The sequence below is a fragment of the Anser cygnoides genome, chromosome 5 (assembly GCF_040182565.1).
Source record: "Anser cygnoides isolate HZ-2024a breed goose chromosome 5, Taihu_goose_T2T_genome, whole genome shotgun sequence".
Lineage (NCBI taxonomy): Eukaryota > Metazoa > Chordata > Aves > Anseriformes > Anatidae > Anser > Anser cygnoides.
In genome coordinates this window covers 34,263,843-34,283,556 of record NC_089877.1, presented here as the reverse complement: position 1 = coordinate 34,283,556, position 19,714 = coordinate 34,263,843, and the positions used below count along the sequence as shown (strand labels likewise).

Sequence of the window (19,714 nt, the reverse complement as noted above, 5' to 3'; positions counted from 1 at the left end):
CTGCATTTGGTAGAAAACTATACAGAAAATAGTCTGTGGATAGAAATATGAAGGACAGATATATAAGGGATTATAAAAGACTGCAGGCTGAGCTGTCCAGGCCACAGAAGGCACGGGCAGAGCTTTCCCAGCCACTGCAGAGATGCCCACCTGCAGCTAAGTGCAGCGAGCAGAGTACCGGACACGGAAGACTTCCTGATGCACAGTCTGAAGTCCAAATCACGGACACATGGATTCGCTACACGAAAGAAAGAATCAGGAAGCTTTTAAGGAGCAGCTTATCCTGGAGCAGTTCACCAAACATTATATCCCTTTTAACAGATATTCCACAGGCACTTTTTCACTCCCGTGTAGTGCATACTTATTTAAAAGGGGGAATAACTGGATGATCAGCTAGTTCTTCAAGAGATGTTGATTACATTCAAACATACTATATTTGGAATAAATACATATTGGAATAAATACCGCTGAGCCTCTGGTGACTGAAGATTTTGATTTGGTTAGAAAGGTGTCAGATCCAGAGCCTGGAGATATTTAGCCCTATTTTCTGCTGTCTACCGCAGCACCTTATTAGTACTTCTGATATTATCATCTGCTTTAATAAACAAATTCCCTCAAACAGCAGTAGTCCCTAATAGATCCCTCTTATATTCCCATCTCGTTGGCCACATATTGCTTACTGTGCTAAGTGCTAAATGGCTCTTGGAAAGTGCTAAGAGGGTGTTGTGAAAGGACTAAGCTGAGTCTCACAAACAACTGCCTGTACAGAGAAATAGCGCTGTCAGCAGGGGAGTGCCAGCAGGACCAGAGGTGGCTTGGTTGAAGACCCCTGTCCTGACAAAGCTGAAGAACTGAACTTTATGGCTGTGTTCTTAAGATAATGAGACATTTCCACCTTGAGGAAATGATCCTAACTGAACTAATACAACTGGATACTTCATCAGAAGTATTCAATGAGATCAGTATGTTCCTGCTAACCAGGTCAAGTTCATCTGCTCTGCTGTCTCCACCAGAAACCATCTCAGCACTTGATAATTCTTAGAAGAGAAGAACAATTCTTGGAACATGGTGGGAACAAAGCCCCAGGCCCCCAAGCTAAAACAGGAACATTGCTTCTTAAGCCCCAGCCAAAGTCAGGAAAAAATGTAAACAACAAATAAGCCATCTTGCTTAAAAGGGTACTGGGTCTCCACGACAATCCAAATGCTCCCTGACTGATCAAAATTGTTTGGGCATGGGCAGAAAGAAGGTAAAACAGACCAGTATTTTTTATCTTCTCCAATGTGTGGCAGCATGTTGGGGCCACCAATAGGCATTAGCCAGTGCATTAGCTTCAGCCTGCAAGTAGAGGGGAAGCATCACTGTATGGGAAGCCACTTAACTGCAAGAGCATTTCAAGAAAGAGGTGTGCACAGGGTCTTTCCAGAGAGTCAGTTCCCTGGGTGAACCAGCTCTGTCTGTGGTATTGGGTTGTTTCTCTGCTTATGTATCAAAGTGCTTAACTGTGAGGAGATGTGTTCCCAGGAACTGTGGCCACAAAACACCTCTTTGACTCGTTAGTCACTGGCACTTAGGGGATCTCTGTTAAACTGGGCTGTAGCAAATCTTTTAGTGAGTGCTGGTGTAGGTTGGTTTCTGGCCTGAGTAAGTAGTCATATGCTGTGCCTTATCAGTGAAATTACGTGTTTTAACTCTAATCCAAAAGGTTAGCAAAAAGCAAAACAAAAAAACAACACACCAGTCTTTAGTTAGTGATTATTTTGCTTATTTTATAGGGTGCTTCAGATACTTTCAATTTCTGTGTAAAAAAGATGTAGTATCATGAACACTGATGGCTGCCTGGTAACTTTTAATTTTGCAATATTTGCAATTAAATTACTGCAGGTTAGATGCTAGCTAATACAGTTAAATCAACCAAATGAATTGTTTTTTTATAGATGAGTAACACATTTTGAAAGCACGTTTCCCTTAAGAAGAATAGGATCTGTAATTGTTTTACCAAGGTACTTGGGTTCTGAAATGCATTTCATTCTGAAATGAAAAAAAGGCCACGGAGCCTGTTATCTCCTATGTAGTATTTGTCATCTGTGGGCCTGTAAGGAAAGTTTTTTATAAGGAAAGTCAGTTTAAGTTATTAAGCCGGGATCATTATCTCATTTTATCGTTGGCGCTAATGTGGCACAGGGACAGGTGAAATGCTTTCCCCACAGTGTCACGCAGCAAGTCCAATTTGTCCCAGCTCCTGCTACATGCCCAGCCAGTCCTTGGCCCACCGCGCCATGCACTCCTCCACCGTGCTACTTCTACTGCTCCCCGACTCCACAGCAATCAGCATGGTTCAGTTTTGTCGCATCCTTCCAGCTACGGGTCTGCTACAGAGGATATAGTTTCCTAAGTGATGATGATGGATTTCCGTACGGCTTTCCAGATTAACAACTTTTACTAGAACCTTATGTTTTCTCGACTGTTTTAGAAAACAAATATATATCTGCTACGCTCACTTCATTCAGAAGAAAGGACACATTCGTAACTAAATTTGAACAGTGGAGGTTAGCAAAACCTTATTTGCCACTAACCATTGGCTGTGCTTTCCTTTTCCGGGTTGAGAAACGGTGAAAAACTCAGTGGGTTCCAAAATTGTTCTCTCTCTTTTTTTTTTTTTTTTCTCGATTGTTTTGTTTCCTCAATGAAATTCAAAGCTCCAGTATTCAAAGAAACTGCAGCCAGCTTTAAGGAGAATTGAAATCGCAGAGGAAAATATTGGCCTTTTTTTTTCAGTTCAGTCACAGCAGAGACTAGCAGCTACGGAAACACAAAATGTCCACATGGATGTAGGCAAGGCACAGGAGACAAAAGCAGAGACTCCCTATACTGGCAAGAGCTTAGACACTTTTTATTGTCCCTGGAAGCCTCCTGGGATCTCCTCACCAGGATGTTCAGAAACAGCTTCAGAAGAGTCTGGGGACATAATTCATGGCCTTTTTGCACCAGCTGCCACAGGGTCTTTTTGTAACTTGATAGATAGAAGGAAGTTGCTCTGCCCTCGCTGTCAAACTAAATATTGCCATCTTTGGGGTTTATAGCAAAATAAATCATTTTGTCTTCATTTCTGGGGTGGCACAGTTCAATTGTGGTAACCCTGTACGGATGCCTTGAGCTCGTTTCCATTTGCATCCTACGTTTGCTGCCTACTGGCAGGCCTGAGCACAGCTACAGCATCCCCGATAAAGTCTGTCGCAGTAGGTTGAACAACACTGTGCACGGCCACCTTGGTGGCTCCTCGACTTCAGTCCCTTAGGAATAAGTGGCAAAGGTTTTAATACATTGCTGGAGCCTTTGTTTTGAAAAGAAATGTCTTGTCCTGCTCCCAGTGGTCAGTAAGAAGACGTGAGCTTTATAAGCCAGCAATTATCCCACCGTTCTTTAGCCTCACCTTTCTTAAACAAGCCTTCTTTACTCTTTCTTCAGAGGACATTGCTTTCAAAACCTCTTCTCGGACTTGCTGCTCAGCTCTGAAATCTCCTGTTTGTGGATGGCCTTCCTGTGCCAGGAGGAGCAAAACAGTACCTGCCGTGTCGTGCACCCAACACCCAGCATTAACTTTGCCTTTTTTTGGAACAGCATCACACTGTTGACTCCTGTTCAGTTCACGGCTCACACCCTGAGCTGCCTTTCTGCAGTACTGCTGCCGGGCCACTTATTCCCCATTTTCTCTTTGTGCTTTTGATTTCCTCCTCTTAAGTGTAGCACTTTGCACTTTTCTTTACTGAGTCGTTGATTTTCTCCAATTTAGCGAGATCATTTTGAATTCTCAGTCCATCCGCCAAACTGTTTGCATCCTCTCCCAGCTAGATGATGTCTGCAGATTTTATGAGTACTCTTTATTCCCTCGTCACAGGTTGTTAATGAAAATACTGCATAAAATGGTTTCCACACAGATGTTGGAAAGACCCCGTTTGAAAACTCCTCTAAGTATGACGGAGAGCAATTGACAACTGTTTTTAAAGGTATCTTGCTAATGAGTCACGCACCTACTTTTTGAGGATATCATCTAAACTGTATTTTCTTTGCTTGCTTATGAGAATGTCGTGTGGAATGCTGTCAAAACCTTGTAAGAATCCAAATGTATAGGAATTGTAACTTCCTACCTACAAAGAAGGTTAAATAGACCCCACACTAATCTAAGCCAAGAAGAGTATTTTCATATGGGCTTGAGTTGATTTATCAGTTTGTAACCTTCAGTTCCCTCACTGCAATTTTGCGTGTAGCCATAGCCTCAGTAATTGTCTACAGTATCTCAGTGATTAAAGCTCATTCAAAATTCAGGCAGGCTTCAATAAAACATTTTCCTTCCTTTCTAGGACAATACGTAGTCAGGGATCAGAGACTTTTTACAATCCCAAATTCAGTGAGGGAGAAGTTGGCACTATCTATTACACACACAGCAGCGAAAAACTCCTTTGCAAAAACATGAAAATGTAGGGTGATTCTTGAAGTTATTTCTTCACTTTGTAAAATCCACATTGAAGGAAGCACTCTGATGTGTGCTAATAATTGTGTATCCCATCAGTCTAATGATTTTAATTTATGTACTATTCTGTACTGCTATGAAATTCCTGATGCAATCAGTATCATTGCAAGAAAGCAAAGCGGTTCTTACAGATGAGTTACAAATCCTCATTAGCCATCAGATGTTACATTAGACAAGCATTTGCTATATCCTCAATATATTATGCACTTTTTAGTGCTGTTTATTGGTCACCTCTGTACTTAACAGCCTCCATCACCCCAGTATCTAAGCAACTTGATCCTGTATACCCTAGTGTTAAACAGTGGCCTACCTCGAAGAGATGCTTTTCTTTTTAGGGAAACCAGTACTTCATCTCAAGGAGTGAATGGTTGTGATTCTATAACATTGGAAGTGACTAATCCCGTGTTGTAAATGGGATAAAGGGAAATGGAATGTATTTTGAGAACAAACAGTAATCATTGACACAGTAATTTGCATCCCTAGATGTTATAATAATGACTAAGTATCACTTCCCCTTGTTTGCATAAGGAAGAGTAGGCAGAGGAACCCAGTGATTCGGCTATCGCACAAGCCAGTCGCTGCAAAAGATAAGGCCTGAACGTAGACCGCTTCTCTTCCATGTTGCTTCCCTGCTCTCTGCTACGTGTTTGAAATACAGCATTACAAAAGATGCGGTCCTTTTCAGTACAAAATGACTCTGCCAGGGTTTCGCTCGCTCGTTCCAGAAATAGCCCGGTGCCACAAGAGTTGGTCAAGACTTGTGGAGGATTTGAGAGGCAGAGCGCAGCGCGTGGCCTTCAGAAGAGTTGGTTTGGATGGGTGACTCGGGATTCCTGGCAATTTACATACATTAAGTGCCAACAGCCTCAATCTGTGCTGTCTTGCTGATGAAGCTAACATATTTTTGCTGCCTGAGGAAACTTCCTGCTCTTCAGAAAGTGATTGCGATTGTAAGGACCAAAGCCTATTCAGCGACCCTTCTGCTTCACGACCGACTTGCGGGAATTTAAATGGGAAGTGCTCACTAAAAGTGGATCCTAAAGGTGTGTTTGTACAGCGAGCAGCTCTCACAAACATTTCTAGACAGGCAATCCCTAGGAAGTCAGAAACACTGCATCAGAGAGATGGCGTATTCAAACCTGAAAAGCAAATATGTTTAATGTCTTTTTTTTTTTTTAGAAGAAAATTAAGCACCCTGGGTATGATGTGCTTTGTACTAAATAAAGGGAGCGAAAAATATCATTAGTAGGACTGGTGATAGCGTCCTGAGTTGTCTTTGAATTTCGCACTGGCTGCATACCACAGGGCCAGGGCAAATAGCAGTGAATACAACCTTTACTTAGCTTCTCCTGACAAATATAAAGTAAAGGGTAAGGCAGGCACACATTGACATACGGTCAGAAGACGTACCTAGGAAAGGTAGTCTCTCTTTATTATAATTACTTGTTTTCTTGTGTCTATGGGCACAAAGGGAAGAGCAAAATGGACAGATCTTAAGATTTCACTGTCTGAGAATACGATCATCTCTACTGAGGGTCAGTTCGTCCCTGCTCCCCTTCTCCCTAGTTCATTGTCTAAACCAAGGGTTAGATGTCCCTGACTATGCGAGGTGGGAGTTACTGTGAGCGTGGAGGGTTCAGCTATGGCAAGCAGAGGAGGAGGAGAGTATCTAGTTGTAGGCCACATCTTCAGGCCAAAGAGGAGCAGGAGAGCTGATGAGGGCCAGGCTGTCCCGCTGGGGTGTCATCCAGGCTAATCTCTGAGTAAGCCTCTCAGAGTGTTTCAGGTTTGTTGGAAAAAAACAAACAAAAAAACCCAACAACCAGTTATTAAGGCCCCTGCTTAATGCCCTCCTGACAACTTTGCACCCTTCCCCTGCTCTTTGCCCTCGAGCAAAAGTGCTGGCAGTGTTGCAAGGTCTCTGGAGTGAGGATAACCCTGACATGCTGTGGGTTGATTGGCACCCTTTGGGGCACCACTGCAATACAGATGAAGAAATAATTGTTTACATTTGAATAGAAGACCGGAAATTCAGCGATTCTGACTCATTACAGCATTGACAGATAGCTAGGAACACCCTTATCTTTTCTTGTGCATTTTCCAGCTGCTTTTTTTGTTGCTCTCTCTCTCTCTCTCTCTCCCTACCATGTCCAAATGTCTTTGTGACTCCTAGTTCTTCTCTCTGGCTGTGCCTCCCTGATGTCATTTCCCTTCCCTTGCTTTCTTCTTATGCAGTTCGCTTCCCCTTGAACTTTCCTTGTGGCTTGTTCCCTGTGGCTCGTTCCCTGTTCTTCTTCTTCTCAGGGTCCCACTGTACGTGCTGCTTTTCAGGCTTTTCCCACTTGTTGCATGCCATGGCTGCTTGCACCTTCTCCCCATGGGCCCCAAGTCTGTCTTCCCCCAAATATCCAGCCTCTCACTCTCCAGCAGATGCGATGTGTTGTCTCGGTGGGCCGGGTGTCCAGCACCGGGTTTCCCCATGAGCTGCCCCTAGCACCAGCGCCAGCCCTGTCGCTGCCAGGTCCCCAGGGCCCAGAACTCAGCTGCGGGGCCACGTCTGCTGCTCCCCCGTCACCCAGCCACCCTGCTGCCACCCCTCTGGTCCTAAACCTTCCCGGTACCCCCTGTCCCTCACACCGCTGCACCACGCGTGCTCACGGTAAATGAAGTGAATGAGCTGTGTTGTCTTTGTGGTATTTTTATTTTACATGCATTAGCCCTGAGTAGAAAACACCAGAGAAAGGGAAAGCTGAGAGCCAGAGGAGTTTCCAGCAAGCAAGGAAGAGAATGAAGGGAGAGGAAGGCACGGGGGACACTCACTGCGATGCAGACAGGGACAAAGAGAGGGAAGAAAATGTCAAGGAAGGATGGGGGAAAAGAAGGCAATTTGGGGAGGAGCGTATATAGGATCATGGGGGTAAGTAGAAGGATTTGAGATGATATGCATTAGGAAGCAGGAGAGAAGGGAGGTATCATGGAGGGGAGTAATTAAAGGTGGAATTGCACTAGGTGATGAGGAAAGCACTTAGGGATGAAGAGAAAGAAAGGGGGAGAAGGAATGAAAGAAAAAATCAAATCCTAGAATGGATCAGGGAAATCCTCTGAAAAAAAAATAGTAAGAAAGAAACAAAGAAACAGTGACAACAAAAACGAACATCAGGAGCTAGAAAACAGAAGAGAAATATCAACAAAAGACAACACTCATCTAAAATATAACATGAAGAAAAAAGTGGTGATTGTATGAATCTTTGCGGAAAGACAGAAACAAAGGAGGACAGGAGAGTAACCTTGGAATAGTTCAGAAATCTTTAAAATAGGCCCAACTAAATCTTTATTAACACAAACAAACAAACCAAACCAAACATTAATAGGAACAAACAATAGGTACACACGCTTTTTTAAACACAGAAATGTTTTTGAATGCTGTCAGCCACCTTTTCTGGTCCCAGCTCTTGTGGCTCTTACCTTCCCTGTAAAATTCCTGATGTAATGTAGAGCCCTTCCCTATACAAAGGACATAATGTAAAGCCACACACTTGTTACTGCAACAGCAGTAGGGAGGAAAGAAGATCCTTCCATGTGTAAACCCCATTATCCTCCCCATTACTTAACATAATGTGCCTCAGGCAGCAAGTCAAATCCTCCAAATATTCACTGCAGTGAGAGATACGGAGTGAGGAGCTCACTTATCTTTCCAGGTGGATTTCACAGTCTGGTTTTCTCTCTTTGTTCTCACTTTCTCCCTGGTTCTGTTGTTTTTCTTTTATCTTTCCCTTTCACGTTTTTCAGCCCAATTTCACTTTCTGCCTGCTTTCAGGAGCAACTCGGTTTCTGATTATATTTTCCTCACTGCCTGCCACCCACCCTATGCCGATGCCCTCCGGGGGTCCCGTCGCTGTCCGTGCCCCTCCTCGGTGCCTCTCCCTCTCTCTCCAGGTGCCCACCTCTAGAGGCCATCCCCGTGTGCTCCGCACGTATCGCCAGGACTGGGCACTCTCCCTGATGGTCTCGTGTGACTTCCCAGGGTACCTCCAACATCTCATTCCTTCTCATGAAAGGGAAGTATCTAAAACAGTGCAGTTCTGCTTTGAACACAGTAGAAAAGAATATCCCCCTCCACCACGTATAGGCCCATCACTTGTCTATTCTTTGTTTACTCTTAACACTTGACCTCCTGGTCTCTGGTCCTCTCTGCTTCATGTTCAAACACCCTTTTTTTTTTTTTTTTTTGACCTTCTTTTCTGATCCAAATATTTTATCTGAATTAGAAAAGGTGCAGGTTCTCCTTTTACCCCATTACTGCTGGTTGGCCTTCTCCCACCTGGGGTATTCTGCCATGCTTTTGAACTGTGATGAAGGATGAGGTTTGGAGATCGGGAGCCAGGCAGTCCCTCACCAGGACACTTCCTGAGCCTCGTCCTTTCTTGCAATGCAAGCCCCATCCTTGCTCTGCATCACGGGGACAAATGCACAGCAAGCACCCCTCCGGCCCCCAGGGACGTGAACATCCCTGGGCAAGGACAGCAGAGGTGGGTGGGAGTAAGCAACAGTGGCCACACGTCGGCTGCCCCTGGCCAAGGTTCCTGAAGGCTTTTTGTATATACATATGAGTTTACTTATGTTTATTTTCTCACTGCATGCAGTTTCAGACTGGGATAAGAGACGGAGTTTGTTAATGCCAATGCTGTACATTGTTTTTGAGGGAGGAAATGCTCACTCTTTTCCTTAACTGTTTGCACAGTGCCCAGAAAAGATGGGTCTTATTTGGATCGGGTGCTGGGGCTGCTGTCCCGTGACAAACATCGTACCTCTGGGGCAATCCTGCCAGGGTGAGAATCACCCTGCGTCCCGGCGCAAGCACATGTGCCTGTATCATCTCAAAGCACATCTAGGGGGCAGCTGTATCTTGAGCCAGAGGATGCGAAATGACACTATTGTTTATCTATCTAATCGTGCCGTTTTATCCTCAATACCAAAACAAAGAAGGAGCCCCAAAACTTTTCCGATGCGTATCAGAGGATCAGGACAGACTGGCCCCGCAGGCAGACGCCCTACCAAGCAGCCCACACCAACAGCCAAGGGAAGAGGCACAATGAACCTGGGAAGCCAAAAATCAGCAAAAAAATCTCTGCTGCTTCTGCAGCTGCCTGATGGTGAAAAGGAGCCATCTCGATGCCAGAAGGAGATAATCCGCTGACAGCCGGTTATGCTAGTAAAGATAAATAAACACCAGCTATTCGATCCCCTCCAAGGACGCCACGGTAGAAGGGGTGTAACTTCCCATTCCTCAGCTCTTCACAAACAGCAGAGAAACATTTGGTTCTGGGGAATAATTTCTTGCTGTATGGGGGGAAAGAAGAATGGCTGAGGGTTGGGGTGAGCTGGAAAAGGTGTTTTAGCACTTTTGCATATTTGCACATTTTTTCTTGAATTCCTCTCTAAATCTGTACAGGAGGCATTTCTTCTCCATGAGGGCAGGCAGTTTGAGGTCTCTCATTTTATCCATCAAGGTTAAATATTCCTAATACAGCCTTCTCATCTCTGCCAGAAGGGATTCCCTGAGGAATTTTAAACTTTTGAATGAATTCCCCAGAAATATCCATTGATATAATTATTCTCTGGCACTGTAAGTTCAATTTTGCTTTTACTGAAGCCCTAGAAAGAGGCAAGCATCCCATGCAAGTGAGAAAAGACATGTTTAATGTGAAACTATGGAGTTAAAAATACATTTTATCAAGCCTCGGTACTGTATTTAACAGTGTTGTAGTTGCTGTGGTCTAAGAATATAGAAGGGCAAGTCACGAAGGTAATATATGAGATCAACCATTATCGCTGGAAAACACAAGCAAGGCTTTAGGTACATAAACCTTTCTTTAGGTCCAAGCTGGAAGCAGCAAACTTCAAGTTAAATATAGATTTAAATGTTGCAGAGAATGCAGTTTTCACAGAGAGAGGACTCTTCACTCCCTCTGAGGTGGAATTAAACCAGCCCCCGCTGCTCCTGGTGGCTCTCCCTTTTCTCCTGAGTGCCCCGACAGAAATATTTTAGGTCATACTTCAAACAAATTTGCCACGCATTTGTGGGTGCTGCAGGGCCAGCTCGCCCCGTCTCTGTCCCTGTCCCCTGCAGGCTGGGGGGAGCCGCCTCCCCTTTCTCCTTTCCCTTTTTGCCTGGAAATGACCTTTCGAGCAGCCGAGTGTGAGGATGCTATTTTGGGGGGTAAAGATGTGCAGCATGCTTCCTCCACAGCCCTCAAACAGCCCCCTTGCACTAGTCCCATCGGAACAATGTATTTTTTATTAAAAGATAAATTGTCCCCCATTCCAATAAATATGAGTGACAATTTAAAGACCGTTTTCTTTCTTGGAGGGTTGTGATATATATAAAAAAAAAAAAAAAAAAAAAAAGCAACAACCCACAGTACAAGAAGTTTCATTCTATTGAAGCAGAAGGCAGACCAAGTCTGTATGTCACGGGCACTTGTGAGGAGAAGAGAAGCCTCTTGCACCGATTTTTTTCCCCACCACAAAAAAAAAATAAAAAAAAAAAATTACAACTTCCTTTGTTCCTGAGCTCATCACAATGGCAATACTGAAGGAGACTGAAGATGCCTCATCCTTTGTGTAACAATGTCCCATCTCAGGTACTTTTGGAAGATGGTAAGAAATGGGGTGCAGACAGAAGGATCTTTCTCCTGAAATACTCCTTTATACTGCCAGGCTCCACAGCAATGAGTTCCAAATGTGGTTATGTGCTGACTGAAAAAGTATTGCTTTTTGTTTGCTTTACTTTAAACACTGCCTAAGCATTTCACTCAGTGCTGCTTACTCTTGAGAAATGGTGGCTGCTTGCTCCCTGGTCTCCTTTTCCACGCCACTTTTCTAACAGGACTCTCGTGCTCCCCTTCAATTTTCTCCTTTTTAAGCCAAAAAGTCTTTGTCCCTGGATTTTTGTGGAAGTGCTCCCATATCCCAGGAGCTGCCTTCCTGATTCCAGCACGGCTTTCTTGGGACCGGCAGTCCTCCAGCTGTGCGTAGAGGTGGGCACACCATGCCTGCATGAATGGGCACCACGCGAGCTCCCATTCCACTCCACAGTCTTCAGATAACTTCCAGCATCTTACGCAAATATTATTTGGCTGATGGCAAGCACTGGATTAATGTTTTCAGGAGGCCCACGGATAATATCAGTACTGACACTAAGATGAAGAGGAACTTTGCGGTGTTCTGAAGCTATCAGAGACTTTCGTTCTTACTCACTTTGGTGAATCCAAGTCCACCGTGAGAGCAACTAACCAAATTATGTCATGTTTCCACTTGATTGCCTACCAGAATCTGGAGAGAAACAGTCTTATCATGCTGTCCCCTCCTAGTGGGAGAAAAATATGTTTACATTTACGTGTACTATTCATATAGGGGTGATATGCCAATGAGATCTGCGAATGTATTGACATTATCTAACTGTCTATCAGCTGCGAAGCATAATGTTGGTGTATCTTACTGTTATTAATCAATTTGGAATGCAAAGAATGCACAAACAGGCTTAATTGCTGAATTTCTTGAGTGATATATTTTGCAACTTGCCTATCACTCAAACAACAGAAGACTTGAGTGAAAGAATCAAAGTCAATTATAAATAAATAATCTCTGTAGACCTCTTTCTACATGGAGCACTGCATTCTTCTCTGGGACCCCCAGCACAAGAAGGACATGGAAGTATTGGAACGAGTCCAGAAGAGGGCCATGAAGATAATCAAGGGGCTGGAGCACCTCTTTTGTGAAGACAGGCTGAGGGAGTTGGGGTTGTTCAGCCTGGAGAAGAGAAGGCTCTGGGAAGATGTTCTGGCATTACAGTGCCTAAGGGGGGCCTACAGGAAAGCTTGGGGAGGGACTCTTTGACAGGGAGTGTAGGGATAGAGCAAGGGGTAGTGGATTTAAACAAAAAGAGTGTAGATTTAGATGAGATATTTGGAAGAAATTCTTTACTCAGAGGGTGGTGAGGCACTGGCACAGGTTGCCCAGAGAAGCTGTGGCTGCCCCATCCCTGGAGGTGCTCAAGGCCAGGTTGGATGGGGCTTTGGGCAACCTGGTCTGGGTGAAGGTGTCCCTGCCCATGGCACAGGGTTGGAGCTGGATGATCTTTAAAGTCCCTTCCAATCCAAGCCATTCTTTAATTATATGACTCTAACATATTATACTGTAGCTCTAATGTAAGCCATAACTAGGTAAAAAAGGTACTGTCTCACAGATGTACTCCATATAAACCAGGTTATTGACTCTGTTTGACTTTCCGTCTTCCCTTCCCACTCGGTTCAGCACGCAGCCACCTTCAGCTCCTGATGATCTCAGAGAGCAGCCAGGAACCAAAGCAGAAACCCAGAAATAACAGCACCTGGGAAGGAAGCGTGGGGAGCCCTGGCAGGGCAGCAGTGCTTCCCACCGCCCACGCTGGTTCAGCATCGGTCACCCCAGGGGTATCGGCACCCATGGCGTGCTTAATCCCAGATAATCTGGTGTTGACTAACACTGTTTATTGTTAGGCCATGAAAACCCAATTTGAATCCCTGCACTGGCACTGACCTCTCTGTCCACTGAGTCACAGTTAACTCTTATTCTCACATGCAAAGCCATGCACAGCTCTGCTCCAACATTCCCCTTCCCCATTGCTCCTCTTCCTGCCGCGTCTCTGTGCCTATGCTGGGCTACTTGTCAGCAAAACAATCAGACAGGGCAACATAACATAAATACGTGGTTCCCAGGGACTTATTATTCCCAAGGCTTACTACTTCTGTGCTGCTAGAAACACTGATATTCTACATGTTACGTCATTCTGCAAAATACAACACTGAGATTAAGACTAAAATTAACGGTGTGAACGTAGTGCTCAGATGGTAGTTCCAAACTGGCAGCTGAAATATACGCCTAGTTAAACACTAAAAGGAAAGAGAATTGCTTTTTAGGTGCTCCATACCCTCAAAACCCAGGGTCTTTAAATATCTAGTGATAGGTAAGGATTTAGGGGCCAAAGTTATGCAAAGATTTCTGAAAACAGCCATCAGTATTTTCATTTGGATAATTTCATCCTGAAATTATCGTCATCACCTGGTTTTCCCAGCGCATCTTGGTTCCCCTCCTGCCCTGCCCACAGTGACCTCCTAAATTGTATGTTCCTGTATCACGTCTCTCCTGCTAGGTGCCAAAATAATCATTTACACTTAAAAGCACTAAAAAGATACGTACTACATCCTGTCTACAGGTTGCACTGTTTATAGGAACAGGCATTTCTCTATGGATGCTCTTTGCCACAATTCTTGATTTCTGTGCACATGGGAGGTCTCCCAGTTGTGAGGCCTGTGTGCCTGTGTTAAAACCTGGTGTTTGACATCATCATCTATGGTTTGTGCCCTTGGTTTATCACTCCAGGTGGACTTCTCTTCACTTACCATGCTAGCAACACGCAGAAACGCTTGGTTACAAAGGTTGTCATTTCCTTTCAGTGGGTCCCTGAAAACTTACTCGATGGTTTAATTTTCATACACAGTTTTCTGATTCTACTGAATTTTCTCCTTTCCAAGCTCCTTGGAAATAAAAGCGACAGATTTCTGCTTGAAGGTATCTGGAAAAGGGCACTTTGATGGAGGTTGGATGTGGTGGCAGCCCAACCACTAGTGGTCCAACAAGCTCCAGCTGAAAAATTTAGCAGGGTGACCAATATTACAAGAAATCAGCCTGAATTAGGGGGCGTTATGCTGCTTAACAAAAAGGGTGATGAGCCAAAAAGAGCTTCTTTTACCTGATAATGGAGCTGCAATTGCTCCTGGGATAGTTCACAGTGCTGGCTGAAAAATGAGTAAGTGCTCCCTGGACCGCTTACGTCTTGGCACGCAGTTCCCAGCTCATTGTGATTCGGAGCAGTGTGCGGGATCTGTCAGCATGCTTAGTCAGCCCGGCCAGCCACCTGAGAGTCATAACCAACATCCCCTTTATGGCTGCTCACATCTGCTTAAAGAGGAAAGATAAGAAAAGGTAAGGAAACCCACTCCTCTCGATTGCCAGAGACGGCACCTTTGCTCAGATCTCCCTTTGATCTGGAAATGGCCAGAGCCACCAGGCTCTCTGAAGGCAGATGCACCTCCAGAAGCAGAGAGCAACGGCTTGTGGAGGGTGAGATACACGCCGGCCTGCCCAAACTGCAGACGGGATGCAGAATTACTGGCTGAAGTAGCCAGCATTGTGCTGGAGGTCAGATTAGATAAGAAGCAGCCAACTTTCCCGGCTTGCCAAACCAAAACCTTAACGTGACAGAAGCCCGGAGAGGTTTTGCCACGGGTGAAGAGCTCTGAGACCTGCTGGGTTGTCAGGGGTGGTGGTGGGTCCTCACAGGTCCCCCTGCTCCCTGCGGGCAGCTTGGTGTCATGCTGCCTGTGCTGCTGAGGGGAATGTGATGTTGCAACAGGAAAGGGACGGCCCAAAGGCTGAATTCCCTCTCCCAGAATACAGACCCCAGGCTGTGCACTCCTATAGCCACTTGTAGCCCACCACCACCACAGCCCAGCGGTGCCCCCAGCCTGAGCTGTGCCTGTAGAGCATCAGAAGATCATCAGAAGAGCTAATTTCCAGCCGCGCTGCTCCCAGCTGAGACCAGCTGGCAACTGCTGAGTGAGCAGCTCCTTTCGGATGGGCCAGGGTAAGCAGGGGTCTGCTTCATCGGCTGCTGTAAGCAATCGGTCCTGTGTGGGCAATAACCCATGGCTGGAGTTGGAGGTCATTACATTTGCACTCAGGCTGATGTCCTTAATGGCAAGGCTCTGGCGTGTGTCATGCTCTCAGGCGCTGGCCCCAACCAGCGGTCTAAACCATTTGCTTAATTTTCCTTATCATCTGGAACGGAGCTGTGCCCTATCCTTCCCCACCCCTGGGAAGAGGAAGGTATGTGCTTGTAGGAGCTCTTTGCTGGTGAGATAGCCCCGTGCCCAACACCGAGGAGAAAATCACGCAGCTTCCCAGCTGTTTTCTTAGACGTGGGTATGTCTCGCTGGTCTCGTGGCTTTCTCTTGTGAGCATGACTGCACAGGCTGCCTCCCCTCCTGTCTGCAGCCATCTAGCATTCCTGCTGAAAGCGCGGGGAAAAACAGTAACAAGCAAGAAACTAAATCTAAGTTTATTTTTAAGGTAGTTTTGTCACTAAAAATAGAAGAGAAAGCACTATATGGCTACTCAGGTCCATCAGCTTCATCTGTGACCTGGAGTTAGGAGCTGTTGCACTTGTCACAAGACTGCTTCCGTGTGTTAACAAACGTCTTCCCGGATTTTGTGCCAAGTACTCCCAGTAAATGTCACTGTAGGATGGGCTGGATACAAAAAAAATGGCACGTTACGATATAACTTGTTATTCTGAAGAGTTATTACAAAAATGGTGCAACAGCTCTCGAAACGCTCCTGAATCAATACTTGACTGTGGCTCCCCCTCTGAAATTCACCCAGGCTGGTGAAGTAACACCCAATGGGAAACAGCGTCACTGAGCAGCCGCTCGCAAATTCAGATGGAAAGCCTGCTGATCTTTTAGTTTTCCACTAGCTTTGGAAAGGCTTTGGATGTGGCTTGACTTGGACTTGTAAGTGCTCTTAGGAAATAAACTTGGAGAAGGGGACTGGGTGAATATCTGGGGTGATGCGATCAAGCAGAAAGTAACAGATCTGTACAAGCTGAAGGTTGAACACTGATGAACAGCAAGAATACCACACTTGGAGGCAGAGGTGCGGAAGGCAACTTTGTGGACAGACTCAGAAAGCAAAGGAGGGAATATTTTTCCTAGGCTTCTAGCAAGGCTTTCCTTTCACTGCAAAGAAAGCGTGCTAGAAATCTGGATGAGCCAACAAACAACAACAGCCAGTTTATTCAAGCATTTAGCTGCTTATCTGATAGCACCGTTGCTTCCAATTCCACATGTGAAACCACTTCTAACGCTACCAGAAGCTGCGTGCTACACACACACCTATGGAAGCTGACGTGGAAACACAGCTAGAAGTAGCACGGAGGCCGGGACTGCTCCTCTTCATCGTCATGGGGCTGAACAAAGGAACGGCACACGCACGCTGCTGTTACAGATAAGGACTTCCAGCGCATCTCCGATAATTAGAGCGTGTGGATGAAATGGCTGAGTTCAGTGTGAAATGGGCCAAGCTACTCCACCTGCCTATGACCCAAGGATCACTATGGGTAGCGTGCTCTGAAGAGAGACAGGGTGGCACGATACTGATCACGGTCTGAATTCTAAGACAAACTATGTAAAATTTCTTTGTACATCTGCAATAACAGCTAATGATTATTTTTTCTTTGAACTTTGTCCAAAGTTCATCTCTAAAACAAACTTTAGTCAAACTGCACGTATTGACTCCTCAACAGAATAAACACGCCAGATCTATAATAACACTTAATCGCTAGTTCTAACTTCTTTTAACTTGCTCCTTAATCAGAAAGATAAAAAAAACAGCGAAATAAACAGGCTTCGCTCAGTGTTTATTTTCGTGGTGCCTCTGCTGAGAACTCTGAAGGACAAAAGCAGCTCCAGTGCGGTTGCTTTCCGAGCACGCTGACTCGCCTGCTCGCCCAGCGCTTCAAACCCTCGCTGGAGGAAAAACCAAAGACCAGGCTGTCGTCTGGGTCGCAACGCTCAGCTTGAGCTGCTGGCTGTAAGCACTGATGCGGGGGAAGAGCCTGAGGACCCAGGCTGGGACTTTTGGGGTGTGTGGGGGATTAAAAAAGGGCTGCGGCATCAAGAGCACAGCAGTAAGGGGGGGCTGGACACCCCCAACCCCAGCAGAGGTCTCACCTGAGCCATCGGCCCTATCCTGGTGTTACCCGAGATATTTGGTGGCTGTAGAAATAAAGCAGACAGAAAGTATAAAGAGCAAATTTACTTTTATTAAAAATTACGTAACAGCTTTATGATACTAATCACAACACTTTTGGTCGCAACTGGACACGTTACCAGAACTCCTGCAGCGGCTATTAGATTTTTCAGCAGTGCCCGGCACGTGACTTTACCTGCTAACCCCTGAATTGTGCAAGAGTCGGTAACTCTTTAATGAAAGCTCTGTAATTTTCCGAATGTTTATTTGTTTTTTAAAGTACTGCACCAGCCCTGCTTTTGAGAAACATACGTGGCTTGTGGAAAAAAATAAAAATAAAGGCGTGGGGAGAGATTGCCCCCAACGCAAAGGCAAGCAACGCGAGGTTAAAAAAAAAAAAGAGGCATTTTTGGCTGACTCCGCTTGCTTTGTACCTTTTCGGTTTTGTGCCTTTAAGGCTTGTCTTCAAGCTCCTATCTCCAAACCCACAGGCTGCAAACTTAATTAATAAAAAATAAACCCAAGTTTCTCCCACAACTGCGCGAGCCCAGGAGCTGCAGCTTTAAGACAGGCACCCAGCGCCGCGAAGTTCACAGGCAAACCACCCAGAACTCGGCCACCGGCTGGCGGAGGAGCAGCAAATTAACCGTAATTAACTAAAGAGGGCCCGGGCGGCCCCGGCGGGGGGCGGACAGCCCGGTCTCCTCACGGCAGCGGGACGGAGCGCGGCCGCCCCCCGCCAGCCGCCCGCGGTCCCCTCAGGCACCCGCGGGGCCGTGCGCGCGCCGCGCTTCTCCTCGGCGGCGTTCTGAGGGAATAAAGCGGCGCGAGACCGTTAAAAAGAGGGGAAAAAAAAAAGAACACACCAAAAATACCTCAAAACTCGCTGCCGCACAGCACCGAAACCCGCCTCCCCCCCCCCCCCCCTATCCCCGGCCCGGAACATGGCAGCCCCGGCGGGGCCCCGCGCCGTGCCCGCGCGCTGAGGGGACGAGGAGCTGCGCGCTCCCGCGGCCCGTTCCCCCCCCCCCCCCCCATCGCCTCAGCAGCAGCAGCTTCCTGCGCGCGCCCCCCCCCGCCCGGCGGCCCTGTTGCATCAACTTCCTGTGCGGAGCCCCTCGCGGCGGGGCCCCGCGCGCGGCACCGGCAGCGGGAGCGCGCACCCGCGCCGGCCGGCCGGGGGGAGGGGACGCGCTGTGTGTGTGTGTGTGTGAGGGGGGGGGGTTATAAAACGGGGGGGGGGGGGTGCTGGTTGCCCCCCCCCCTTCACGAACTCTCCCCCGTGGGTTCCCCTGAGGCGGCGGCGATGGCGGCGCGGTGCCGGTCCCGCCGCCCGCCCCGGCAGAGTTTGGTGCCCTACTTCGGCCGACTTTAGTTTCACTCACTTCACATCCGGGCTTTTTCCCTAGGCAATGGGGGCCGCAGCACAGCCCGTTCCTTAGGCAAAGGGAAATAAATTCGCCGCACCGACGCGTCAAGTAGTCCCCCTCAGGAGGAGCCGCCGAGACCGCCCTCGCCGCCACCCCCCCCCCGTCCCCGTCCCCGCCGCCCCTCCGCCCGGCTGTCCCCGCAGGGGGGCGGCGGGCCGGGACCCCCCCGCTTCCCTCGTCCCGTTCCCTCAGGGCTCCGGTGCGCGCGCCCGGCGGGGCGTCGGGAGCGCGCGCCGGGCAGGCAGTCAGTCAGGCAGGCAGGCAGGCAGGCAGAGCAGAGCGGAGCAGGGAGGCCGGCGGCGGAGGGATCCCGCGGAGCGGTGCTGCGGCCGGGCCGGGTGAATGGGATTGAAGAAGAGTTGAGCTTCCCGGCTTGTTTTTGTGTCACAGTTTCTCTCCTCCGGCGCCCCGCCGGCTCCGTGCCTCCCTCCCCGCCCGCCCCCTCCTCCCCGCCGCAGGAGGAGCCCCCCGCCGAGGGGGGGAAGGAACAGGACCCCAGAGAGGCGAGAGCCGAGCGAAGAGGAGGAGGAGGAGGAGGAGGAGAAGGGAGCAACCTACCATCTTCCACTCCCCGCTTAGCTTAAAGAAAAGTGAGAGGAGGAGAGCGAGGGGCGCCCAGGAGCGGGCAGCCCCGCCGGAGCGGCCTCGCCAGCACCCCCCTATGAAGAAGAGCTCTGCCCCCCCACAGGGAGGTCCTGCCCGGGGGACCCCGGCCGGCCCGCAGCAGCACCGCCGCCGCCAGCAGGGTGTAGTATCCCGCCTTCCTCCTCCTCCTCCTCCTCCTCCTCCTCCCCTGCCCCCCCCGACCCCCGCCGCCACTCTCCGGCCAACTTGGCGCTGAGGAGCACCAACTTCGCCGCGGCCCCTCCCCGGGGCTTGGGGGGGGGGGGGTTGTCCTGCG

The 19,714-nt window shown here is 47.7% G+C and overlaps 1 protein-coding gene across 1 annotated transcript in view; it reads left to right on the top strand.

The window, feature by feature from the left end:
• Positions 1–19,052: 19,052 nt before the first annotated feature.
• PHF21A (PHD finger protein 21A) overlaps positions 19,053–19,714 on the top strand; it is a 138,545-nt gene continuing 137,883 nt past the window's right edge. The window contains exon 1 of the mRNA XM_066997836.1: positions 19,053–19,559. The gene's annotated coding sequence lies outside the window, so the exon portion shown is untranslated. The remainder of the gene's footprint in view (positions 19,560–19,714) is intronic.